At 62.1% G+C, this 23,809-nt stretch overlaps 1 protein-coding gene and 1 long non-coding RNA gene across 4 annotated transcripts in view; both read left to right on the forward strand.

Annotated features, from left to right (window-relative positions):
- The first annotated feature begins 2,116 nt into the window (after positions 1–2,116).
- Positions 2,117–14,278, forward strand: LOC135967317 (uncharacterized). The gene is made up of 4 exons (XR_010581324.2): positions 2,117–2,477; positions 8,637–8,767; positions 9,561–9,709; positions 13,185–14,278. It is a non-coding gene; the product is annotated as an uncharacterized lncRNA (long non-coding RNA).
- A 3,440-nt stretch (positions 14,279–17,718) lies between these two features.
- Positions 17,719–23,809, forward strand: part of NACC2 (NACC family member 2) — a 111,770-nt gene continuing 105,679 nt past the window's right edge. For all 3 annotated transcript variants that reach the window (XM_065529840.2, XM_045374191.2, XM_065529841.1), the window contains exon 1: positions 17,719–17,819. The gene's annotated coding sequence lies outside the window, so the exon portion shown is untranslated. The remainder of the gene's footprint in view (positions 17,820–23,809) is intronic.

A 23,809-nucleotide genomic window follows, 5' to 3' on the forward strand; every position in this document is an offset into this window, starting at 1 on the left:
AGAAGGAGCCACTCGTGGCTGGATTATAATAAGGGCATTTTTTAAAGTTTTTTTTTTTTTTTTTTTTGAGACGGAGTCTCGCTCTGTCACCCAGGCTGGAGTGCGGTGGCCGGATCTCAGCTCACTGCAAGCTCCGCCTCCCGGGTTCACGCCATTCTCCTGCCTCAGCCTCCCGAGTAGCTGGGACTATAGGCGCCCGCCACCTCGCCCGGCTAGTTTTTTGTATTTTTTTAGTAGAGACGGGGTTTCACCGTGTTAGCCAGGATGGTCTCGATCTCCTGACCTCGTGATCCGCCCGTCTCGGCCTCCCAAAGTGCTGGGATTACAGGCGTGAGCCACCGCGCCCGGCCTCCTTTTTTTTTTTTTTTTTTAAGAGATGGGGTGTCGCTCTGCTGCCAAGGCTGCAGTGGCCACGATCACAGCTCACTGTAGCCTCAACCTCCTAGGCTCAGGCCGTTCCCTGGCCGGGGCATGTCACAGGCTCCAAGAGCCAGGGAGCTTCCCCATGGCCACGATGTGTGCCTTGCGGGAGCCCCTCTAACCCGGCTCCCCTGGGTGGCTGAAGAGCCCTGTGGGGGATCTGAGGGGTGGTGGAGCTGCTTGCGACCGCTCCCCAGCAGACCTGCCAAACTTGGGCTGTGTTAACCAGGCATCTCCCCTGTTTGACGGATTCTGTTTTCGAAGTTGTTCTCCCCTTGAGGTCCCAGATGACCAGCTGAGCTGTGCAGCGGCCACGGCTCCAAGGAAGGCCAGAGCTACCTGGAGGTTGTCCCCAGGCCCTTTGTCCACAGTGACAGACACCCAGACCAGACCATGCTGCAGTGACTGGTAAGGGTGCCACCCAGAGAGGGATCTCCAGGGACCGCCGATGGTGCTGTATGTCCGGGGCTGTCCGTCCTGGGCAGCCTGAGCCCTCCCAGCAGCAGCTGTGTTTCTGCTGGGTGGGGAGACATGCCAGGATCTCTGCCGGGGGATCAGGGCATTCCACGGAAACGTCACATTTAGAGCAGCCTGATTTGCTGGTGGTGGGCTCCACCTGTCTGAAACCTACATGCCTGGAGGCTTCCAGGGGCTTCCAGCAGTGGGGAGGAGTAGAGGACTGAAAAGGTGTTGAGACAGAACCTAAGCACATGGCCACTGTGGACTCCTGCAGAGGTCTCAGGCAGTGTGCAGGCGCTTTAGAGGGAGCTGGGAGCTGGTTAGGAGACAGGATCCATCCTTTCAAGGTGGCTGGTCCATACAGCGGCTTCCCTCCTGCTGCCAGTGGCCCGGGTTGCCTGTGAGGGAGGCAAGTGGCCCCAGGGACTCAGGCGGCGGCCGGACCTGGGTGAGCTGGGAAGGACAGGTATGGGCAGGGAGGGCCGCTGGCTGCTCCTGGGGACAAGGGGAAGTGGAGGTAGCTGCAGACTGGCCTGGAGGTCAGGAACGTACTGGGAAGTTTCTGGAATCAGAGCTGCCCAGCACTGGCTGGATGAGAGGCCCCCAGTGACAGCAGTGGGTTTGAGAGTCATGGGTTTGGGAGTGAGGAGCCTGGCACCAGAGCTCAGTGTTCAGCCTGGAGGATGGGGGAGGGTGGGCGAGCCTGGACCACAGAGAAGGTCTCCAGCCCAAGGCAGGGGCGAAGCTGAGGGGGAGCTGGGTGGGCCGCGGAGGGAGGAGTCAGAGGGGCTCTGGGGAGGGCGGCCCCTGGGTGGAGACAGGTGGGAGGGAGATCTGGAGGTGGGGAGCGGCTCAGTCTCAGGCTGAATAGAGTGCTGAGCCAGGAAGTCACAGCCGGGCACGGAGTGTGGAGGAAGCCACCAAAGCCAGCCAGGGCTGTTGACTTAGTGGGGTCTGATTTTCAGTCTGTGCCTGGCCCGGGGGATTGTGCCAAGTGGCTCCCAGAGCCCCCCTTTCCCTGTCGTCCACCCCATGGGGCCACCAGCTTGGGCACCAGCCGGGGGTCTCTGTTGCTGAAAAGTAGAATCTGAGCTGAGGAGCCAGCAGAGGGCAGGCAATGGCTGGAAGGGGGTGGTGCTGGGGATTTCAAGGTCTAAGATGCTCAGTCAAGATGGGCCACGTGCTGTCCCGTCCCCAGCGCAGGGGGGACCAGGTGGCCTCGGAAGGCTGCCCCGGCAGAGTCCCCGTGTGCAGCCTCCACGGGCAAAACCACCCCAAACGCACAAACACAGGAATGTCCTCCACCTCCCGCCCCTCCCCCGGGGGCAGGACAGGACAGCAGGGGCTGAGGGGGAAGGTGCTGGGCTCCAAACACAGCCCCCAGCAGGAAGGACAGCAGGGCCAGGCGCAGCCCCCACTCTGGACCAGAGCACGACCCCTGTGCCGCTGCGTCGATGGTGATATTGATGCTCTGTGACCTTGGAAGGGCCTGTCCCCTCCAGCGTGCGATCGGAGGAGGGCGCGGGCCCTGGCAGTGCTGTGAGTGCTGATTCAGCGTTTTCCGGGGGAGACAAACGTGCTTCGATCTGCAGAGGCCAGTGCGTTTCTCTTCTTCTTTATGGGTCTCCTTAGGAAAGGTCCCCTCTCTGCCCAGGCCCTCCCTGCAGGCCTCCTCTCATGCCCTCGGAGGCAGGGGCTGCCCTGCACCCAGCTCCGGAGAGCAGCACTTCCCATGCAGCAGGCTGCAGAGGCCGCAGTCCAGAAACCCCCCCACCCCACCGCCTGGCGCGCCTCCCGACAGTTCCCAAAAGAGAGCGCGCCCCGCCGCACCAGCATCCTTGCCCAGGCGGGGCTGTCCGGGTGCAGCTGATTCAGCGGCTCCTGGCCCGGTGCCCCTCCCCCAGCCCAGCTGGGCAGCGTGCCCGGGCATGCCGGCAGCTGTGTCACACGGGCTCTGGCAGGGCTGCTGTGGCGCGAGGTGTGTGGCCCGCACTGCGCCTGGGGGCGGGGTGGCAGGCTGCTGCGGCGGGCGGGCTGCCAGGCGCCCCCTCCCCTGTAGTCCGCGTACGGCCTCCTGCAGAGGAGAGGCCCCGTGGGAGGCGGAAGGCAGAGCTGGTTCTTGGTGCTCTCAGGTACCATCAGCCCCCAGGACATAATCACATCCGAAGCCCCGTCAGCGGATCCACCGCCATATCCAGAGTCTCCCCATAGCCCAGGTCGGGGCCGCGTTCCTCCATCTCAGGCCAGCCCTGCTGGGGCCACCTGCCGTCCTGACCTGGGCGGAGACTGGAAGGGGCGGGTGGGGCGGGGCCCCACAGAGCCCCACCCGACCAATGGGAACAGCCGGGGCCAAGGGGTTCTCAGGGCAGCAGGAGGGCGGTGCAGGAGTGAGCCACAGCCCCCAGGGCCCCTCCTGCCGGCTTTGCCGCGCCCATGAGCTTGGGTTTGCCTCTAGCTGAGGGCATGGGGCAGGCCTGGGGAGCCGGTGGGCGCTGACCCAGCCCCAGGGCCCAGGGGAGGAGGGTGCCAGCTCTGTTTGGGAAGTGGGCTCTGTAAAGCGGCTTGGTTTATGCGAGGACCTTGGTGTCCCCATCCTGTGAGGGCTGTGGGTGTGAGGTAAATGCAGGGCGGGGAGGGAAGAGGGGTCAGAGCAGAGCAGGAGAAGCAGGGGCAGGATAGGTGAGGAAGAGGGGGGTGAGGAAGGTGCCGTTGGTCGAGGTTAGGTCAGGTAAGGACACGGTGGTAGGTGAAGGCCAGGGGCAGGTGGGGTGGCTGGGAGGTCTGTGGTCAGAGGACGGGTGCTGGTGGGGCCCGGAGATGGTGGTACTGCCCCCACCCTCCCAAGCCTGGAGGCCTGACAGTTGCATCCGAAACATCCACAGCCACCATCGTATCAGCAGCACGGTGACCATGGCTCACAATGTAGGGACGGGCATTCGTGCCGTTTTCTCAGAATATTAACGACGGTCCCGGCAGAACGCTGTATGAATATTCATACGGAGATCAGTCAAGCCTGGGCTGGCGGATGGCACAGGGAGAGGGGCTGTGACAGGCTGGGTCCAGGTCCCAGCAGGCACACCTTGGCAGGGTGTGGCCATAAGTCTCTACCAGCTCCAGTCAGGATCCACCTCCCTCGGGATGGAACAGGCCTGGGCCTGTTGTATGGCCACAGGCAGAGGAGGCCGATGGGTGACATGACATCACTACTCAGTGACGGCCATCGTCCTGGGGGCCCAGAGGCTGGGGCGGGGCTCCTTCCCGAGAGACCCACAGAAGTTCATCTCAGGTTTTTTTTTTTTTTTTTTTGAGACGGGGGTCTCGCACTGTTGCCCAGGCTTCAGTGCAGTGGCGCGATCTCGGCTCACTGCAAGCTCCGCCTCCTGGGTTCACGCCATTCTCCTGCCTCAGCCCCCCGAGTAGCTGGGACTATAGGCGCCCGCCAGCACGCCCGGCTAATTTTTTTGTATTGTTAGTAGAGACGGGGTTGCACTGTGTTAGCCAGGATGGTCTCCATCTCCTGACCTCGTGATCCACCCGCCTCGGCCTCCCAAAGTGCTGGGATTGCAGGCGTGAGCCACCGCGCCTGGCCATCTCAGGTTTAACGGGGGCACTGCTGCCTCAGACGCCTGGCAGTGGGTGGTGAGGTCCCTGTCCTCACTGGGGTCTGCAGCCGAGGACTGGCCACCAAGGCCTGGGACTGCCATCCTGACCTGGGTGGCCATGGCCAGTCCTCCCGGGAGCCCCTAGCACCTTGGGCCTGCCCCCAGCTCTCACAGCAGGAGAAGTTTTTTCCCCACTCTGGTGGCTGACACCCTGGTGAAGGGATTTGCAAAACAGGAGCATGTGGATTTCCAGTTCTTCCCAGCAGGCACACGCAGGCCGGTACCCTCCCCCTCCCCTTTGGGCAACACTCGGGTGCTGCTAGACCCTTGGCCCTGCTCACTGCGTGGGCCGTGCTCCACCCATTCCCTCCCAGCAAGGGTGGTCCCGGGGCTCCCCTGACCTGAACTCTTCTGAGCTTGCTTCTCAGAACCAAGAGGGGCTGGCTCTGCGCCCTGCTTACCTGTCCAGGGGTGGGAGCTGCCCTTTGAAGCTATCAATCTGGGTTTTAAGTGTGGATTCATTATTTACAACACCCTGACATCATGCTGACATGAATTATTTGTATGTTTTTCAAATTGTGCTGTGATAACCCTGGCTGTCTTCCTGCTCCCATAGTGGATAAAAGCATCCTAAAGAATGCCGCCATCGGCCGGGCGCGGTGGCTCAAGCCTGTAATCCCAGCACTTTGGGAGGCCGAGACGGGCGGATCACGAGGTCAGGAGATCGAGACCAGCCTGGCTAACACGGTGAAACCCCGTCTCTACTAAAAAATACAAAAAACTAGCCGGGCGAGGTGGCGGGCGCCTGTAGTCCCAGCTACTGGGGGGGCTGAGGCAGGAGAATGGCGTAAACCCGGGAGGCGGAGCTTGCAGTGAGCCGAGATCGCGCCACTGCACTCCAGCCTGGGTGACAGAGCCAGACTCCGTCTCAAAAAAAAAAAAAAAAAAAAAAAAAAGAATGCCGCCATCTCCCTTCTCCTCACAGCCTGGAGCTGGGCCAACCGGAGCTGAGCCACCACGGGTGCTCGGTGCAGCCTGGTTTGACCCTCACCCTCCTTCACCTGGCTGGGGCACGTGCCTGGTACATGTATGTGTGCACGTATGTGCGTGTGGGTGTGTGGCATCTGTGTGTCCGAGGGTTTTCTGCTGTCATGTTTTATGTCCTGGCCCGGCCGCCCTCCACATCCACGGCTCCTTCCTGTGTTCCCTCAGATGGTCCCCCAAAAAACGGAGGGACTCTGGCCCCTGGAGGAACAGGGAAGCCTCTGCCTGGGTAGCCATTGGCAGGTGAGTCCCGTGTTCCTGCCGGGAAAAAGTCTGTTTTCAAACGCGGACCGGCAAGCACTCCCTTTGCAGTCCCCACACTTGGGGTCACCGGTCGCTGGGCTGATTGGCAGGAAGAGGTACGGCTCCGCAGCCCCTCGTGGGGCTGTGCGGCCATCTGCCCCTCTCTGGGCCCAGCTCTTCCTGTGAGATAAGGGGGCAGGAACCCAGGGAGGCTGGGCCTACAGCCTGCAGCGGGGTGAGGCGCTGGACTGGCTCTTCCCAAGGGAAGCCCTAGGCTGGCATTCTGTCCCCAGGTGGGAAGTTCAGGGAGGAGGAACCAGGGCTGGGGCTGGACTCAGGGGAGGGCTCCCGACGTCACCTGTGGCGTGGCTGCCACGGTGGGCCAGGGATCTCCAGATTCCTGGGTCACTGTCTTCCCAGGGCCTGGGTCAGGGCCTGGGTCTGGGCCATGGGATCACAGAAGCAGCACTGGAGGCTGGTGCCCCGTTCCTGCCACCAAGACTGGGCAGACCCTCTCCTCAAGGGAGGGTGCCAGGGACTGGCTGCAGGCCCTGCCCGAGGCAGATCTAATGACCTTGGGCCAGGGCAGCAAGGCCATCTGTGGCCCAAACCCTTTCCCGGGGCTTGTTCTCAGGGATGTATCCTGGGTGGGGGGTGTCTTCAGGGGTGGGTCTGTAGAAGGATGCTAGACCCTCTCTGGGAGCTCTGAGCCTAACACGAACAAACAAAAGAACACGCTGCTGTCCCACGGGTCCCCGGGGCTTCGTGCATAGCAGGCCTTCAGGACCCACTTTCTGAATGACTGTGCCAAGGGCCAGCCGAGGCCTCCACGAGTGCGTCCTCTGGCGGGCAGGATGTCCCACGGGAGCTGTGCTTGCCTCTCGCTGACTTACAACTAACCCCACCCCCAGGCCAGCCACGGTGGCTCATGCCTGTAATCCCAGCACTTTGGGAAGCCGAGGTGGGTGAATCACCTGAGGTCAGGAGTTCAAGACCAGCCTGGCCAACATGGTGAAACCCCGTCTCTGTGAAAAATACAAAAATTAGCTGGGCGTGGTGGCGGGCTCCTATAATCCCAGCTACTTGGGAGGCCGAGGCAGGAGAATCGCTTGAATCTGGGAGTTGGAGGTTGCAGTGAGCCAAGATCGTGCCACTACATTCTAGCCTGGGCGACAGAGTGAGACTCCATCTCAAAAACAAACAAAAAAAAACAACTACCCCCTACACACACACACACACACACACCACAGAAAGGCAGCCCTGCTGTTTGGGACCTGACCCCTTGACGTCCTTCTGTCTGTCCTACCTGGGAACCTCTAGCTGCTACCGAAGGCTTTCCCAAGCCCAGCTCTCACGTGTCCTGCAAAGGGCACTGGCTGTCCCCTGAGCCTGACTTGGCCAAGGGGCTCTGCAGTGTCTCCCAGGAGGAGGTGAGTCACTGCAGCCACCCGACCCTCAGCCTTCTCTGGAGCAGGAGGCAGCAGCTGCTTTACAGCTGCATAAAACATTAGAGGGAAATTTAGGACAAAAGAGGAAGACGATTAGAGCATCCAGTTTAAACCGAGGGAGGGCATACGGAACCCAAAACGGCACTGCCCTAATTCAGGAGCAGAGGGAGGCACGGGCTTTGCAACCGCTGACAAGAACCAAAATACTCACCCAGTTTTCTTCTGCGAAAGAGACCCAAACTCGCCTGACGAGGCGCCCACAGATGTCCCAGGCCCTGTGGGAGCCGACCTCCTCCTCAGAGGGTGATGCAGCACGCTCCATGCCCATGCCAGCTGGCCCAGGGCACAGCAGATGCCCCAGGTCACCATCCTTCCAGGGACCTGGCTCAGGGCCGTGGGATGTTCTGTTCTTTCCGCCAAGACTCTGTGGGCACCACTGTGGCAGGCCAGAGCAAGGCTGAGAAGTGGCAGGGAAGGAGCCACATCCAACCATGCAGGCAGCTCCCCCAAGCTCCATCCCTGCTCTGTTCTCCCTGGACGAACTGCCCCAGCCTAAGGCCGTGCAGGGCCTGGACAGCAGGGTCTCACCCCAGCCTTCCTGGGCCTGGGTCACAACACTCTTGCTTTCGGGTCAGCATCTGCAATGGTGCTTCCTCCTGGGGACAGGGATGCAGCCCCCCTAGCTGGTCAGCTCTGCTGTGCCCCTCAGTTCCTGCTGTCCACCGGAGAAGATGGTCCCGGGGAAGCAGAGGCTGCCCAGAGAAGGGGGCCTTCCGGGAGCAGTGTGGGGCCAGATGAGCAGGTCTCTATCTCCAGACCAGCCTTCAGCGACTTCCAGCTGCGAGATGAGAACACCTGGCCCTCACTTTAACCACAGGACCACAGAGATGAGGGGAAAAGCAAAATAAGGGAGGCCGGTGGTTTGGAGACCCTGGCTCTGCCCTCAGGAGCACACTGGACCTGCTTGCCGGGTTGGTCTGTAAGCCAGTGAGCGCTCCCCACCCACCCCACCATGCACTCCGCATCTGAGCTGCCGGGGTCCCCTTTGACCCCTGCGGTGCAGGTGTGCTGGCGCCATCGGCCAGACCCACCACACTGGGTCCTGGCTCAGCCGCCAGTGGAGCGGGGTCTACCAGATGACACAAGGCCCAGGCCAGAGAAACTGAGGAAAGTGAGACCTTCTCAGTGGGGCAGAGCTGCAGGCCCACCCAGATGCTGCTTTCCTAGGGGAATTTAGGAATCTCTGAAGCAAATGCATGCTTCAAGTAGAGTAGTGCTTGAGCAGATTAGCAGGACTTGAAACTGATAGACATTCCTGTCCTGGTCCTGGTAAGGCGAATTAGAATAAAAGCAAACGTGCCCAGGGTTTTTGGAAGTGAGGTGGTTTATGTGATCATCAGCTGCCTGTTCTGTCCTTCAGCTTGTATGTAAGAAGCACCAGGAAACACCCTCCCCCATGGACACTAAAGCAGGGGCCGTTCTGTCACAGAGCAGCCACCTCCAGATGGCTGTGCACCTGCACACCGGCTGGCACACCCTGCCCGGAGCCAGGTGAGCTCCCTGTACCTGGAGAAGCCCTGGGCTTGCATGGGTAGGCTGCAGGGGTGGAGGGGAGTGAGCTGCAGGAGGGGGTGGGACACCAGTGCTCGCTCTCTCCTGAGACCGCATTCCCGGGCATCCGGCACGAAGGTCACAGAAATGGGCAGTGTTTGGCTGCACTTGCTGGGGGCTCGGGGCACTGCTCTAGCAGCAGCAGGGCAGTGCCCCGAGCCCAGCATCTGGGCAGGCGCTCAGCAATGTGGCTTCCCGGCCCTTCGTTGTTACTCGGGAATTGAAGCCCGAGTCCCGGGCGATGCCCCACTTCCCCATCCCTCCACTGCACAGAGGCACTGGGTCCTTTGCATAGATGCTCTGGATTGTTCTGGGATGCATTCCTGGGACCCGGCCTCCCCTCCAGCCCTTCCGAGTTCCCTGAATCCTGGCAGACAGACGGCCATGAAGCTGGCTGGCAGGAGGCCAGGGGTGCAGCATGGACACCTCAGGGCATCCTCCCCGCCCCAGAGGTCCCTATGCACAGGGCGTGGGGGCGGCATTCATCCCACTGGGGTGCGCCAGGGTGAATAGGCGGAATCTGGCCTGACTGTGGGCACCTGGAGGAAAGGGCTCTGCTAGCACCTGTGCTGCACTGTCTGCACCCCCAGCCCAGAGGGGCCCCACATGCCACGTCCCTCTTCTCATGGTGGGGACCTTCCCGCCACCTCCGCCACCCTGGGATGCTCTTCTCCCTCACTTACCCTTGCGCCACAGCACCTTTGGATGACCAAGAGCCTCCCTTTCCTCCCAGGGCCAGATCCTGAGCCGGCTCCACAGGCACCAGCAAGTCCCAGCACCTGCAGCTTGGAGCAGAGGATGGGCTGGGCTCAGAGGCTGCCCCCCAGACTCCATCATGGACTCCAGCGTGCACACTGGTCGCCTGAGATTTGGATTCAGCAGGTCTGGCCCCGGGACCCTGTGATTCCAATGGTTCCACCTTTCCTAGAGGCAGCTGCTCTGCCCTGGGGATCTCAAGGGATGGAGGGTGGGCAGAGAGCATCCAGGAGGTGCGAAAGCCCAGGAGAGCAGCGAGGCTCCAGAGCCACTAGAAGAAGGTGGAGAAGGGCAAGGCAGCTGTGGCTAGATGCAAGAGGTTAAGACAGGACCAGGAACCAGGGGCGGATTTTGAGCAATGGTTACCCCAAGTGACCTCCAGCCCCCAGCGACCTTGTCCAGCCATAGAGACCACTCCTGCATCATTGACCCAAGCCCAGTCTGGCCCTGATTCCCTGGACACTTGAGAACCCAGCAGCAACTGCCTGTCCCTACCTGGATGGCCACAGCGGCCCATTCGTCCTCATCTTCCCTATCCCAGGACATAGGGTGGCCTTCGCGGGCCCACCTGACCGACCTCAGTCTGAACACTCCCCTTCCCTCCCAGCCCTCCTCGTTCCTCCTGGCTCCACCTTCACGGCCCCTCCACTGCCACTCCCACCCTCACTGGACCCCAGGGAGAGAACCCAGCGGGTCTCATAGAGCCCTCTCCCCTGCAACCAGACCTCAGGAGGCTCCCCTTCAGCCGCCAGCTCCATCCAGACGCAGTCCTGGCCCAGCCTCTTCCTTCGCCACCTCCTGCCTCCTCCATAGCAGACCTGGGTCTCTTTTTTAACCAGCCTGCCACCTGCTACTAGAACAGGAGCCCCAGAGGAGCAGGGGCCAGTGACCTTGTTCTCAAGGGGGCCAGGTGCCTTCCTGCCCCTCCTGGGAGTCGGGGGTGCCGGCCCGCCCACATACCCCAGAAGGACGGAGAGCCTCACCTGCAGCCCTGCTGGCCACTTAACCTCTGGGCCAACTGGGCCCAAAATCTGGCCCTTCAGGGAACCCGCAGAGGCCTCTGCTGTGTCCACCAGGTTCCTGGCTCCTCCAGCAAGTGGTGTCTCTTCATCTGGGGGGCAGGGGGATGTCAGTTCAGCTGCATCAAGGGCCCTGAGGAGGGAGCCTGGTGCTGGGAGAGCCACCGGAGTTCAGAGACAGCTTCCCTGAAGTCCTGAGCTGGGCGTTGGGGATGAGCTGGAGCTCACCTGCCCCTGCAGAGAGACAGGGGTGCTGGCAGAGGAGCTATGGGTGCAAAGGCCCTATGTCAGCAGCTCAGGGAGAGCCCACTGTGCTGCAAGGAATAGTGTGAGTGGGGGGACCCAGCTGAGGAGTGGGTGAGGTCAGCAGCTCAGGCTAGGAGGGACATCTCTGAGCACAGAGGGACAGTTTCACTGCAGGGTAAGCTGGGTCCTTCTGGCCTCCTGGAGCTAGCCCTGTCCCCTCCACGCAGCCCAGTGCCTGGTGTGGACACAGGCCTCAAAGGTCAGCCCAGCAGGCAGAGGCGCGAGCTGCTGGGATCAGCACACTGGGCCTCATGGTGGCCACAACAGTGATGCCCAAAAGAGCCACCAGGATGCCAGGTGTCCTTGGCATCTGAGGCCCATAGAAGTGCCCTGTTGTCCAGCAGGATCCTAGACAGGATGGGGACCCCCCAAGGGGTGGAGGGCCCAGGGCGGTCCAGCCCAGGCTTTGAACCCATTCACTAGAATAACCGCCCTAAAGAAAGAAATGGCAGTGGGGGAGTGACCAGGGGTCCAGTCCAGCTCGTCAGGAGACGCAGGGCCTGCCTGCATCTCCCATTGTCCTGCAGGTGTGTGGAACCGCAACCAGTGCACCCGGTGGTGGGGGTGGGGCCAGCTGGGCTTGGCCTTGCAAACTGCACACCTTCTAGGAGCTGGCTGCAGAACCGAAGCGGAGGTGGTTTCCCCCGGAGCTGCCTCCGGACCCCGAGGGGTGGTGTTCAAGGTGGACTCCCCAGGGACCTGCCAAGGCCTGATGTTCTGAGTGGGGCTTTGGCTGGAATGTGGCCTCAGTCTCTGGGTGGACAGGTGGGTGAGGCCCTGTCCAGTGTTCTGGGCCATTCTGCTGTGCACAGCCCTCGTCCCCTGGACTCTGGGGACCCTGGCCCCTCGCTCTTCTCCACGACTCAGCAGGCACCACCCTGGGCTCCTGGGCTGACTTCCTACAGGAGGAGGAGGCTGCCCCCTGGAGCAGCCTGGGGGTTACAGGATCAGGACTATTTTAGTAATAAAAGGGGTAATGGGCTCAATTTGAACCCCAAGCTGGAGGTACCAGGCAAAAACCCCAATTGGTGAAACACTGGGCCTGGCTTCTACTGTAAGTTTGGGGGCTGCACCCAGGGCCCAGGGTGAGGCTGGTGGGCCCAGCTTAGCCCCCAATCGCAAGGGCTGGTTCAGCGGCTCCACCCTCAGGCTGGCACAGAGCAGGGCCCTAACAAGGGGGCTGTGGGAGCAGCCGGGGCTTTCCTGGAGCCTCTCTCTAGGACGGATGGGAGTGAAACCGACACCCTGATATGCAACCACGGATTATGATGGAAGGAAGGAACGAGCACTCAGAAAACAAAGAGGGGGCCTAGTGCAGGGCATGGAGGAGGCGCTGCCGGGAGACTCCTGAGCACTGGGAAGCAGGGGAGACAGCGGGCAGGGATGAAGGCGGCTTGGGAGCTGGTCGCCGCGGACGCACAGCCCCGGAATGTGCTAAATGCCACGGAGTTGTTCACTCGACAGTGGTTGCTGTCAGGTTACGTGAATCTCACCTCGATTTAGGAAAAAAGGCAAAAAAAAAAAGAGAAAGAACCCAGCCCAAGTCAGTCTCTGCCTTTCTGGTCCGGAGGCCATGGCCCTGGGCCTGCCCCCGCCGCCCCGCACACCCCTCCTACCCGCTGGCCCCCACACAGGCCCCCACCGCCCCCAACACACGCCCCCCCACCCCGCACACCCCTCCCACCCGCCGCCCCACACACAGGTCCCCGCCGCCCCGCATACCTCTCGCACCCGCTGCCCCCACTACAGGCCCCCGCCACCCTCGCACACCCCTCCCACCAGCTGCCCCCCACACAGGCCCCCACCGCCCCGCGCACACACACACCAGCCCCCGCCACCCTGCACACACTCCCCACCCGCCCTGCACACACATCCCTGCCAACCCCCCCACACGCCCCCGCTGCCCCCACAGATACCCCCTCCCCGCCGCCCCGCACAAACCCCCAGCCCCCGCCCCACACAGCCCCCCGCCCGTGCGCCACCCCGCACACAACCCCCACCGCCCCGCACACCCCCCCCACCGCCCCGCACACACCCCCCCACCGCCCCGCACACCCCCCCCCACCACCACCAGGCACACACACCACCGCTCTTCACCTCTGCCACACCTTCCCCGTGCTGCCTGCTAGACCGCAAGCCCTCTGAGACCAGGTGTTGGGGCAGCTTCACAGGACAGGGCCCCCTTGGGTGCAGTTGAGGGTGCAGGCCCCAGCAGGCAGGGCTTCCTGTTACCCCCCGACCCCTGAGGGTCCCCCACTCCCTCGTTTCCTCCTCAGCCCATCCCTCCAGTGGAAGCAGCCTTCTCCAGCCGTCTCACTGAGCGCACGCGTCTCATGGGGCCTTTATCATCTGCTGCAGGTAAGCCACAAGGCTAGGGGCCTCACCACGTCTTCTCCAACCCCACTGCTGGGACTTGGGTGTCTGTGGGGGGGACCACGGAGGCTCCCAGTGAGCAGGAAGTTCCTCCCTCACCGGCGAGCCCTGCCCCAGGAAGGCAGAGGACCGGACCGAAATCAGATGGTTTCTGATTGCCCCCGGTGAACTGCTCTTCAGACAATGAAAGCGGCTTCCTCCTGAGACAGCGGCGCCACCGGCCGTCTCACCAAAGGCTGTTCTGCACCTCTCTTCTGTGTTGACAGGCGAGATGCAAGCGAGAGAGTGGGCAGGGAAGCCTTCTGGCTGTCCTCCTGCTGCGGGGGTGCAGGGGTGCAGGGGTGCAGGGGCGCAGGGGTGCACTCTGACTCTGGGGAGCTGTCCTGGCAGCACAGCTTAGAGAGCCTGTGCTGGGATGGTGAAAGGCTCTGGGTCCTGGTGGGGTCTTCTCAGCCCAACAGTCCTGGCCAAGGGCTGACCTGAACAGCAGCACCAGGAAGGCACCTGAGGCCCCCCACCTGCTACTTCCCTTTCTGCTGAGGAGCTCCCTGGGCATTCTGAGGATGGGGAAGAGGCACCAGAACTCGGGCAGGTGCGGGGGACGGGGCACAGGAAACAGGGTGGAGACAGATGGAGCCTAGGCTCCAATTCTGAGAGTCCTCAGGGCACCTGCTCTGTGCCAGGCACCCCGCTGGGCCAGTGATGAGACAGTGGACCAAGTGGGAGACTGTGCTAATGGAAGCCAAGGGTGGACCAGTGTCGGGATGGGGTCCAGGTGCCTGTTGCCAATGGCCGTGTGGCTCTTGCATAAGGAAGGGTCACGGAAGGCTTCCTGAGCCAGGGATATTGGGGCGGAGACTCAAAGAAAGTGACAGAGCAAGCCTTGGAGACACAGGGGCAGAAGGTTCAGACAGTGGGAACAGCAGGTGCAGGGGCCCTGGGGCAGAAGGTGCAGCAGAAGCCAGCCTGGCTACAGCTGAGCAGGCACTGGCGTGGGTGAGGGATGTGAGATGTGGGATGTGAGGAGGGATGTGGGGCATGGGTGGGGCGGGGTATGAGGCGGGGGTAGGGAGCTGGGTCCTGGTCACCCAATCACCTGGGCTTGTGCTCTGAGTAAGAAGTGCATTGGGGAGCCCTTGGGGGTTCTGAGCAGGTGGGGGTAATCCAACAGGTTTAGAAACAGCCCTGTGCTGCTGTGTGGTGACAGGCTGGGGCAGGGCTGGAGGGGAAGCTAGAGACCGGCGGCGGGACTGTGGCAGTCACTGGAGAACAGGGCAGTTGCGGACCAGGAGGGTGGCACCGACATGACTTTAACACAAAGCTGTTAGGATGGGCACAGACTGGATCTGGCTTGAGACTGGGGTGGGATGTCACCACCCGCACAATGGCAGCAGCACCTGGAGAGCCACCAAAGGCTTCTGCCATCCAGGGGAGGACAGGCAGGTGTCCAGGCCAATAGGTTGGTCCTCTGTGTATGGCTCCTGAGTGCACCCAGGGGCTCTGCAGTGTCTGCAGATGTGGCTTGTGACCTCCCCTTACCCGCTGCCCGATGCTTTCTGGATGGAAGGGGAAAAATCAAGCTATAAGGCCGTGAGAACTCAGGCCCAGATCCCAGAAGGGGCCTCCCTGAGCTGGAGACCCATAGCAGTGGAGCTGCTATGCTCAGTTGAGACCGTGGCCACCAGGCCCTTGTACCAGCCAGGAATCAACAAGATCAAACACCGGGAGGAAATACAGAGGATGCACCCAGGGTGAGCCCCACTCAGCCCAAGCCCTGCTGGGGACCCCCGAGTCAGCCCCAAGCTAAGCTGTAAAACGAGAATAAGGCCGGGTGTGGTGGCTCACGCCTCTAATCCCAGCACTTTGGGAGACCGAGGCAGGTGGATCACCTGAGGTCAGGAGTTCAAGACCAGGTTGGCTGACATGCAGAAACCCTGTCTCTACTAAAAATACAAAAATTAGCCAGGCATGGTGGCGCATGCTTATAATCCCAGCTACTCGAGAGGCTGAGGCGGGAGAATTGCTTGAACCTGGGAGGTGGAGGTTGCAGTGAGCTGAGATTGCACCATTGCCCTCAAGCCTGGGCAATAGAGTTAGACTCCATTTCAAAAAAAAAAAAAATGGCCGGGCACTGATGGCTTACGCCTGTAGACCGAGGCAGGTGGATCATAAGGTCAAGAGATTGAGACCATCCTGGCCAACGTTGTGAAACCCTGTCTCTACTAAAAATACAAAAATTAGCTGGGCGTGGTGGCACACGCCTGTAGTCCCAGCTACTCAGGAGGCTGAGGCAGGAGAATCGCTTGAACCCGGGAGGCAGAGGTTGCAGTGAGCTGAGATTGCGCCATTGCACTCCAGCCTGGGCAACAGTGTGAGACTCTGTCTCAAAAACAAAACAAAACAACAACAAAAAAAGCAATAAACTGAGAGCTCACCTCATGGTGCTGTTGTGAACGTTAAATGTGGTAAGGCGTACATACTCAGTAGCACAGGCCTGGAATTCAGTAGGGATGCAGAGTTTGCTTTAAAAGGTGTAAGTATATGTTGGTGTACATACATATAAACATACAGAAATTGGGGAATTGATTTCTGGGTATCTGCTATCTTCTAAACACTTTTCAATGCTTTCCAAATATCTTTCACTAAAGAAGAATGTCTTTAATATTTAGAAAATAAAAGTGATTAAAACAATCGGTCCCATCCCTAGAGGGCCAGGGGGCCTAGTGGGTAGCCCCTTGGGGCCTGCCCCAGGGCTGGAAGCAGCGCCAGGCATCTGTCTGGGATTCACCATTCTCAGGGGCTTGGAGGAGCTGTGCTCAGTGAACCAGAACCCTGAGGCTGCTGAGCTCACGCCCTGGGCGTGGGAGACACTCAGAACCCTCCTTCCCCACCTGGCGCCCAGGGCCTTCTGCCTCCACCTGTGCTGACCAGGTGACACCACTGCACAACTGCTGTCTGCTCACCTGTCCCTCTCACCCTGCCCCTCATGGGCCAGGACCACAAGCCCACACACCAAGCCACGTGTGGCCGAGTGTCTCCAGCCTGTAGAGTCCTGCCTCCTTCCCAGTAGACTGCGGGGCTGGTTTGGAAGTGGCAGTGGTGGAGGGGAGGGGGGTTGGGGTGTGGGACCTGGGACTGCATTTAGGGCTAGGTGGGGCTCTGCGGGGAGAGCCCAGAGTCCCTGTGGGGTTCCATACTCACCCCCATAGAGGGCAAGCCAGGGAGTGAGCTGGGAGGGTGTGTGTGTGCTGTGGACACAGAGCTGAGTAGAACCTAAAATTGGGGTCAGGGCCAGTCTGTGGCCAAGATCAAGGGCCTAGCTTGAGGTTGGGGTGACAAGAACCTGGCCAAGCGTCTAATTTGTCCAGGGAATGACCTTGGCTGACTGTGCCAAGAGGGCTGTAGCCCCAGGTTTTGATCCCCAGAGCCCCAAAGGTGTTCTCGGGGATGCTGGTGGCCATCTCCTTAACCCTTCTCCCAGCGCCCTCAGCGCCCCACTGAGGTGGTATCACTCCATTCTCCTGCAAGGACCCTTGAGCAGGCTGTGGGAGTGAGGCTGGCTCAGCCTCTCAGGACCACTGCAGCCTGTCCTGACCTCAGGCACCAGGTTGCGGGGGCAGCTGAGGCAGGGTCTCTGGGTCCTTTACGGTGTGTGGTCGGTTTTATTTCCGTGCCCTTGTTTTAAAACTGCACCTCTGTCCTCAGGAGCGTGGCCTTGCACAGACGGAGAGCTGCGTGGCCGGTGCCAGAATGACTGTCAACGCGCCAGTGCGCCCGGATCACACCAGGCCTGAAGGCAGCACCGGGCCCAGTCCAGGCAGCTTGCAGTTCCCGGGCAGCAGCGACGGGCGCCGGAGCGCCGCAGAGGTTCGCCCAAGGGCGCTCCCGCACCGGCGTCTTCCACGGCCCGCCCGAGCGTCCAGAGCGGCTGCGGATGCACGCACTTCCCCCGCCCGGATCCCGGAGGCTGCACCGTGCAGTCGCGGCCGCCGCGGGCAGGGCGCGCGCCGGGGGCGGGGTAGGGGGGCCCGGTGGCTTTCCCGGGCTTAGCGAGTCCGGCCGAGGCCAGGGCCCGGGGAGGGCGGAGGGCGGCACTCCTGGTCCTTCCCCGGCCCGGCAGCCGAGCCCTGTCCTCTGCGCCGCGGCGTCCGGTTCCCGCCCGGTGTCCCGCGCAGGGTCGGCCGCCGGCAGCTCCGGAAGGAGGACGCACGAGGGGCGAGGAGCTGCCGCCTTCCCTCCCCCGCGCTCGGGGTTCCCCACGCTCCGCCGGTCCCCACTTGGGACCCTCCCGGCCCCCGGCCCCCAGCCCCGGCCGCCCACCTGGCTGCCAGTGCGCGCGCGCGCGGCCGGCGCGCTGTCCCTTTAACGGCCCGCGGGCACCTCCCCCGCCGCCGCCCCGCCCCCGCCGCGGTGCGGCCGCCGGTGCTGGGCGAGGTCGGAGAAAGTCCATGGGAGCCGGAGCGCCGGGACGCCGAGCACTTCCTGCCGCGGGCGGCGCGCCGCAGCTGCCCAGGCCGGACCGGGCCGGGCGCCCGCAGGTACCGCCAACTTGGCGCGCGCGGCCGCCCCCGGGTTACGCCGCCGGGCGGGGTCGTCCCGCGGGCCGAGCCCGCACTTCCCGCAAACTCCGCGGCCGCCCAACTTGGCGCGGGCCCCCTGCCGCAGTGCCGGCCGCGCGGGGCGGGTGCGGCCGAGTTCCGCGCCGGCCCGGGCGTGCGCGCGGGAACCGGCCTCGGGAGCCCGCGGAGGGGGGCCGGGCGGGGCCGGGAGGTCCCGGCGGAGGCGCCCGCGACCCCGGGCCGGGACGCCGCGCCGCGCGTTCTGGGGAGACCCCGGCTCCAGGCGTCCCGGGGCGCTCCCCACCGCCCGCTGGGTTTCCTTGGATTTCTGGGGACCCGCGCGGCCTCCCCTGGGACCCGACTGGCCGATTCGGCCCTCCGGGTGTAGAAGCTCGGGCAGGACTGGCCCGGGGCCAGGGAAGAGGGACCCACCCCTCCCGGCGCATCTGCGCAGCAGCCTGGCCCAGCCGGGCCGGCGTCTCGCCCTCCCGGTCCAGGTGGGCCCGTTCGTGGGTCGTCGCCGCCTTCCGCTCCTCCCCCACGCGGGTCCCAGCCTGGGGAGAAACTGGGGTCCGGCCGCAGGGGAAGGGGGCTTCGCCTCTCGCCAGCTTCTATGCCTCTGCGGAGCTGAGGTCGGGGGCCCCCAGCTTCTTCTCTAAGAAACTCAGCGGAGCCTGGGGCCCGCCGCGCACCCCGCACTGCCAGGGCGGACCGAGGCCTTCTGACGGAGTTTCCTGCTTCTCTTGCTGGGATCGTGTGGGGTCGGAGGTCAGAGGTCACCTCCCAGCCCCTCTGCCAGGCTCTGGGGGAAGATTGGTCTTGGACTCTCGTCGTGGAACCGCTTAAACCTGTGGGTCTGCGGGCCGCGAGGCCCGGTCCCTGGAGTTGGCCTCCCAGGCCGTTCCACTCCCTCCCCCAACCCCCGCGCGGGGCCTCCCGATTGGAGGTGTTTCACCCACGTGCTGGTGGGCCCGTCTCCCTGGGCCGCTGGGTGCCCTGAGCTGTGTTCTCTGCTGTGCGTTCCTTTCTGTGTGTGGCGGGGGTGTTGACCCGTGGACGCCCCAGGCAGCCCGGACTCCCATCCCGTGGAGCTGCCTCCGGGAGCGCGTGCACCTTGGTGTTCCCGCCCGCCAGCGTGGCCGCCCTCTCCTGCCTCCTGCCAGGGTCCCTGTCCCTCCAGGTCGCCCGGTCTTCCCACCCACCCCTCTTTTCCTCTGGCGGGCTCCTGACCTCCTTCCCTCCTGTTCTCCAATGGGACACTCAGCTCAGCGTTCTGCAGGGTGTTTTAGCCTGTAGCACCCCCAGCAGGGGCACCTAGAGTTAGGTCAGGGTTCAGGCAGCCCCCGCCACCTCTCAGCCACCCACCCCTTCTTCACCCAGCCACCGTCGGAGCACCCCTCCGGTCCTCTGTGGGGCCTTTCCCAGCTCCTCCCTTCGAGAGGCTTCTTGGCATTTTCCCTTGGGGTCACCGTTGGGTGGTAGCCGAGCCAGAGTCCAAGGCGAGGAAATTAAGCTGCCACCCAAGGTGGTGGCCCCCTGTCCTTTCAGCAAAGCCACTTGGAATGGGCACAGAAAGTGGAACAAGATACCACTTGTCACCTCTTAGTGGCCAGGGATCCTTTCGCAGTGGTCACACCCAGGGCCCGATGGCGCTGGCCCCGGCCTGGCGGGAGGGTGGCCGCTGCGGCAGAGGCACCCCCGGGGAGATCTCGTGCTGGGAGCGGTGGGAACTGGGCTGCTGCAGGCTTGGAGAACAGGCTCTGTTCTTTACCATCGGCTGCTGGAAGGGTGTGCAAGGCCGCTCTGCCCTGGCCGGGGGGCTGGTGGTGACTTTTAAAAAATTCTTCAATTCTTCCTGTGTTTTCCAATTAAAGCATGAGGCTGCATTATTCATGAAACAACAGTGGCGATCTTGGTGCTGAGCGGTTCTTCCAGGCCTGCGCTCCTCTTGGCCTCCGCCTCTGGAGTCCTGCTTTCCTGGTTTGTGGGCAGTGTGGTCTCCCAGGCCTGAGGGATGGAACAGGGAACCAGGGTGTCATCCTTTCCGGGATGTTGAGTTCCCAGGGTTCCACCCTGTGCCCCTTCCTCTGAGGTCTGTGCCTCTGACCTGTGTCCCTGGAACGCAGAGGGCACTGAGTGCCCACTGGCCCCAGCCACCGTCAGTGGGGCAGAGCCCATGTTCCTTTCTCAGCCAGCCCTGTCCTAGCCAACTCCACACACTGTCCCCAGGCTGCCTCTCTGCATCTCACAGCCCCTTAGGGTCACTCCATCCCCTTTGCAGGGTCATGTAGTGGGTTCCAGGGTCCAGTTGGACTGTGGCCGGTGGGACGAGGCTCCGAGTCCACGGCGGCGGGGGGTAAGTGGCACCCCTTACCCCAGGCTACACCAGCATGTTTCTCCGGAGAACTGGGGCCTTCTACGGACTCCAATGTAATGAACACATTTGGGAACTTGACTCTGGGGCCCCCTGACTCTGCCGCTCCCCCAGCCCAGTCCACCTTTGCCTTGGTAGTGCATGTCCCTGCCTCAATGGCCCAGGCTGGCCAGCCTCCCATTGTGGTTCTAAGGACAAGATAGGCCACTCTCCACTTCAGGGTGACATTTCTGGCCTGGGCTGAGGAAACCTGGGGCTGGGCTTCCAGGCCTGGCTCGAAGGGGAGGCAAAGCCCCGTGGTGTGAGGCCGTGGAGCGTCCTCCAGGACAGGGGAGAAGTAGTGCTAGTCCCTGTCTGGACGCTGGACCTGAGCCATCGTCTGATGTGCGTGGGCAGGTGCGGGAGTTTGTGAGGTCTGATTGGGTCTGGTCTGACTGGGGGCTGATGAGGGGGCATGGGAACCTGTAGAGCTGGCTCACTGGGGCCTCTCACCCCATCTCCAGTCAGGCTCCCTGGCAGTGAGTGTCTGCAGACCCAGCTCCCTAGGTCTTGGGCCTTCCCCGAGGTGCCCTCTCCCCAGCATTTCGTTCCTTTCCTGGCACCCTTTCTGGGCACGCTCTTGGTCCTCCCAGAGGTGGGCAGTCGGGCCTTGGGTGGGGGAGCTTGGCCAGCCTTTCTCTACTCTTATCTCCCCACTGGACCCCAGTTCAGAGCTGTGTGTGGCCCCCACGCCGGCCTCCCCGAGGCGCCCCCTAATCCCCAGGTGGATCTCGTTTCCCTTTCAGCCTGTCCAGAGTCACCGAGGAGATGTGACTGGAAGGTTGTTTGGGCCTTGGCTCTGGGGGCCGGAATGCGGGGTCACCCAGGCCGGGGGCTGCTGCTGCACGCCTGCCCCCCGCCCCCTCCCCGCCGGCCTCTCTCGCAGGGCAGGATCCTGGCGACCTCTGTTTCTTTTTTAGCAAATCCTTGCTCTCACCAGCTCTGGCGCTTGGTGAGATGAGATCATTTGTAAAATATGCTTCCTGGCTGGCCGGGGCTCCCTTACTGTGTCACCTGCAGCTGCCCATTTGCTGGGAGCCCCAGCTCCCTCAGCTGTGGCCTTCCTGCCTTTGTTGTTTACAGTTTGGGTTTTGGAAGCACACACCCTTACACAGGGTCTCAGCAGGGCGCAGTGGGCGGGCATGAAGGTGTCTGTCTGGAAGTATTGGAGGCTTGTCATTTGGGGACATGAACTCTGGGTCCGGCACTCACTTCTGTCCACACAGGGGATCAGCTGAGTAGGGGAGGGCATTTGGGACCCTGACCTGGGGCTCCTGGGGCCCCACCACATCCCCAGTGTCTGCTTGCTGGGCCTGGTCCCCACTGGAGCACTTGGCAGCCAGAACCCTGGGCTCAGGTCTCCTGGGAGAACGCCCAGCCCGGGCTGTGTGACCTTGAGTGAGGAGGTCCTTCCTGAGGCCATCCTGCTACAGAGTAGCATCCTCTGCCTCCTCCGAGGAGCTGGAGGCTGAATGTGGGCAGCCCGACCTTTCCGCCTTCACGCCGGCTGGGGCTGGCCTGGGGGCCGTTGGGCCGGTGAAGTGACTGAATCCCAGTGAGGCTCATTACCCTTTAAGAGGAGGCCGCCATGGAGTCTCCCGGGTGAACGAGAGGCAGGCTTTTCTCCAGACGTGGTTTGCAGGGACCCACGGGGAGGAGAGGCTGCTCTGGGTCTCTCTAGAGGAACCTCCCCTCCCCCAGTGCGGGGCCCTGGCATCCAGGAGGGCACAGCGCCATGGACGGCCGCGAGCTCCTGGGCCCGCCCAGCTCCTGCCCCTGTGCCTGGGAAGCAGGCAGGGCTGGGGGCGGGGAACAAAGGGGCCTGAAAGTGCCCATATATAGTCACTGGGGTGAGCAGCAAGCCATGCTGCAGGGATGTCTCCCAAGCTCAGTCTGGCCGGCCCCAGCCCAGCCACTGGGGCCCCGAGGGCAGCCTGGCCCTGGGCTGGTGGTGGCCTCCCTGGTAGTCTGTGAAGGGGTAGAGCATCAACCTCAGCATAGCCATGCCTCAAGATATGTTTGTTGATTGAAAATAAAAATCTCCCCAGTCCTCCATAGTCAGGCTTGAGTACATTTCAGGAGCTGGTGTTGGAAGCTGGAGGCTGGAATCCAGGCTGTGCTGTTGGTCAGAGCCGTCTGGGGTCCCTCACGGAGGGCGTTGGGAGCTGGGTGCCTGCCGAGGGGAGACTCGTTAGCAACCCAGCCCCCACCCCACAAAATGCTGGTGCCTCCCTCATTACAGTGACACTTTAGATGCCCCTCCCCCCCCACTGTCCTGGGGCCTCCTCCCAGTTGGCTAGTGTTTTCTGGAAGAGTTACCTCCTCACTCTTGGGCACGCCTGGAGTCAGGGGGCAGCTGTGGGCCTTCCTTGGTGCTTCTGGGGCGGTCTTTGAGGGAGTCAGCGCTGGCCTTGCCTTTGGATCGGAGCAGAAGGAAGTTGTCCTGCATCTTTCTCCTCCCAGGGTCCTCCTGAGGCATCCCCTGTGGCCAGGGCCCCCACCCAGGCTGGGCATCTGTCCCGGGGGATGTGCCCGTCTCCCTTCTACCACCCAGTTGGTATCTGTGCCAAGAAAGGGGAAGGAACCATCTTTGCTGCATTCCTGACTTTTGTGCTGTTAAAAAATCAGCGTTAACAGAGTTTTGTTCATTTAATTTCATTTCCATTGCACAGCTAAGCGCCTTTGTTAAATTTTGTATATTGATACTTTTTGTTGTTGTCAGCAGTTTTTTCTCTCTTTCTTTTTTTTTTTTTTTTGGATATAAAGCCATTAGGGTGAGAGAAGATTAAAAAGATACATTACAATTAAAATGTTAATGAAATCCGCATCACACAACTTTTGAAACCCTTTAGGCATTAATCTTGCCTGTGTCATGTCCATTAACTTTGGCTATTCTTATTCCACACTGACCCCTGCTGAGAGATTTGTGCTATAATTGGATTTTTTTTTAATAAAAAAGGAAAAAAAAAAGCTTTTAAGAAAATAGAGGTTGAGTGGTCGGCCGTGGCTCCTAAATGAAGAGGGAGAGTAGAAGAACAGGACTCACTCTGTTGGGGCTGGGGTCCCCCGTATGAATGGGGACAAGGGTCACTCAGGGCCTCCCCCAGCTGTAGATGTGCCAAGGGGTGTAGAGGTACAGGAGTTGGGGGAGCCTCAGGAGGGAGGGCACCCCAAGGCTGAATTCACCTTCTTGGGGAGAGGCCCCCAGCGCTGGGGGAGGGGCTGACAGAAGCCCCCCCACTAGGCGGGGTTGGGGGGGTGACATGGAGGCTCAGGTGGAGCAGAACCTGAAGGGCCTTGAGTTCTCTGAAATCTGTACCCCCACCCTTCGCCTGGAAGTCAGGCCTCGGTGGGTGCTAGGTTTCCAGCAAGGGGGGTGGCTGTGGGGAGGGGGAGTCCCCTTGTCTCCCTCCTAGGGCCGTAGGGACCTCAAGCAGACGTGGACCGTGGGTCCTCCTTTGAGGCCCTGGCCAGAGCCTGGCTCAGATCTGGGTGGGGTCCCCAGCTGGGAGGGTCCCCTGGCAGGGGGAGGCTCTGGGTGGGGGCCTGGGGGTAG

Source organism: Macaca fascicularis, chromosome 15, assembly GCF_037993035.2.
Source record: "Macaca fascicularis isolate 582-1 chromosome 15, T2T-MFA8v1.1".
NCBI lineage: Eukaryota > Metazoa > Chordata > Mammalia > Primates > Cercopithecidae > Macaca > Macaca fascicularis.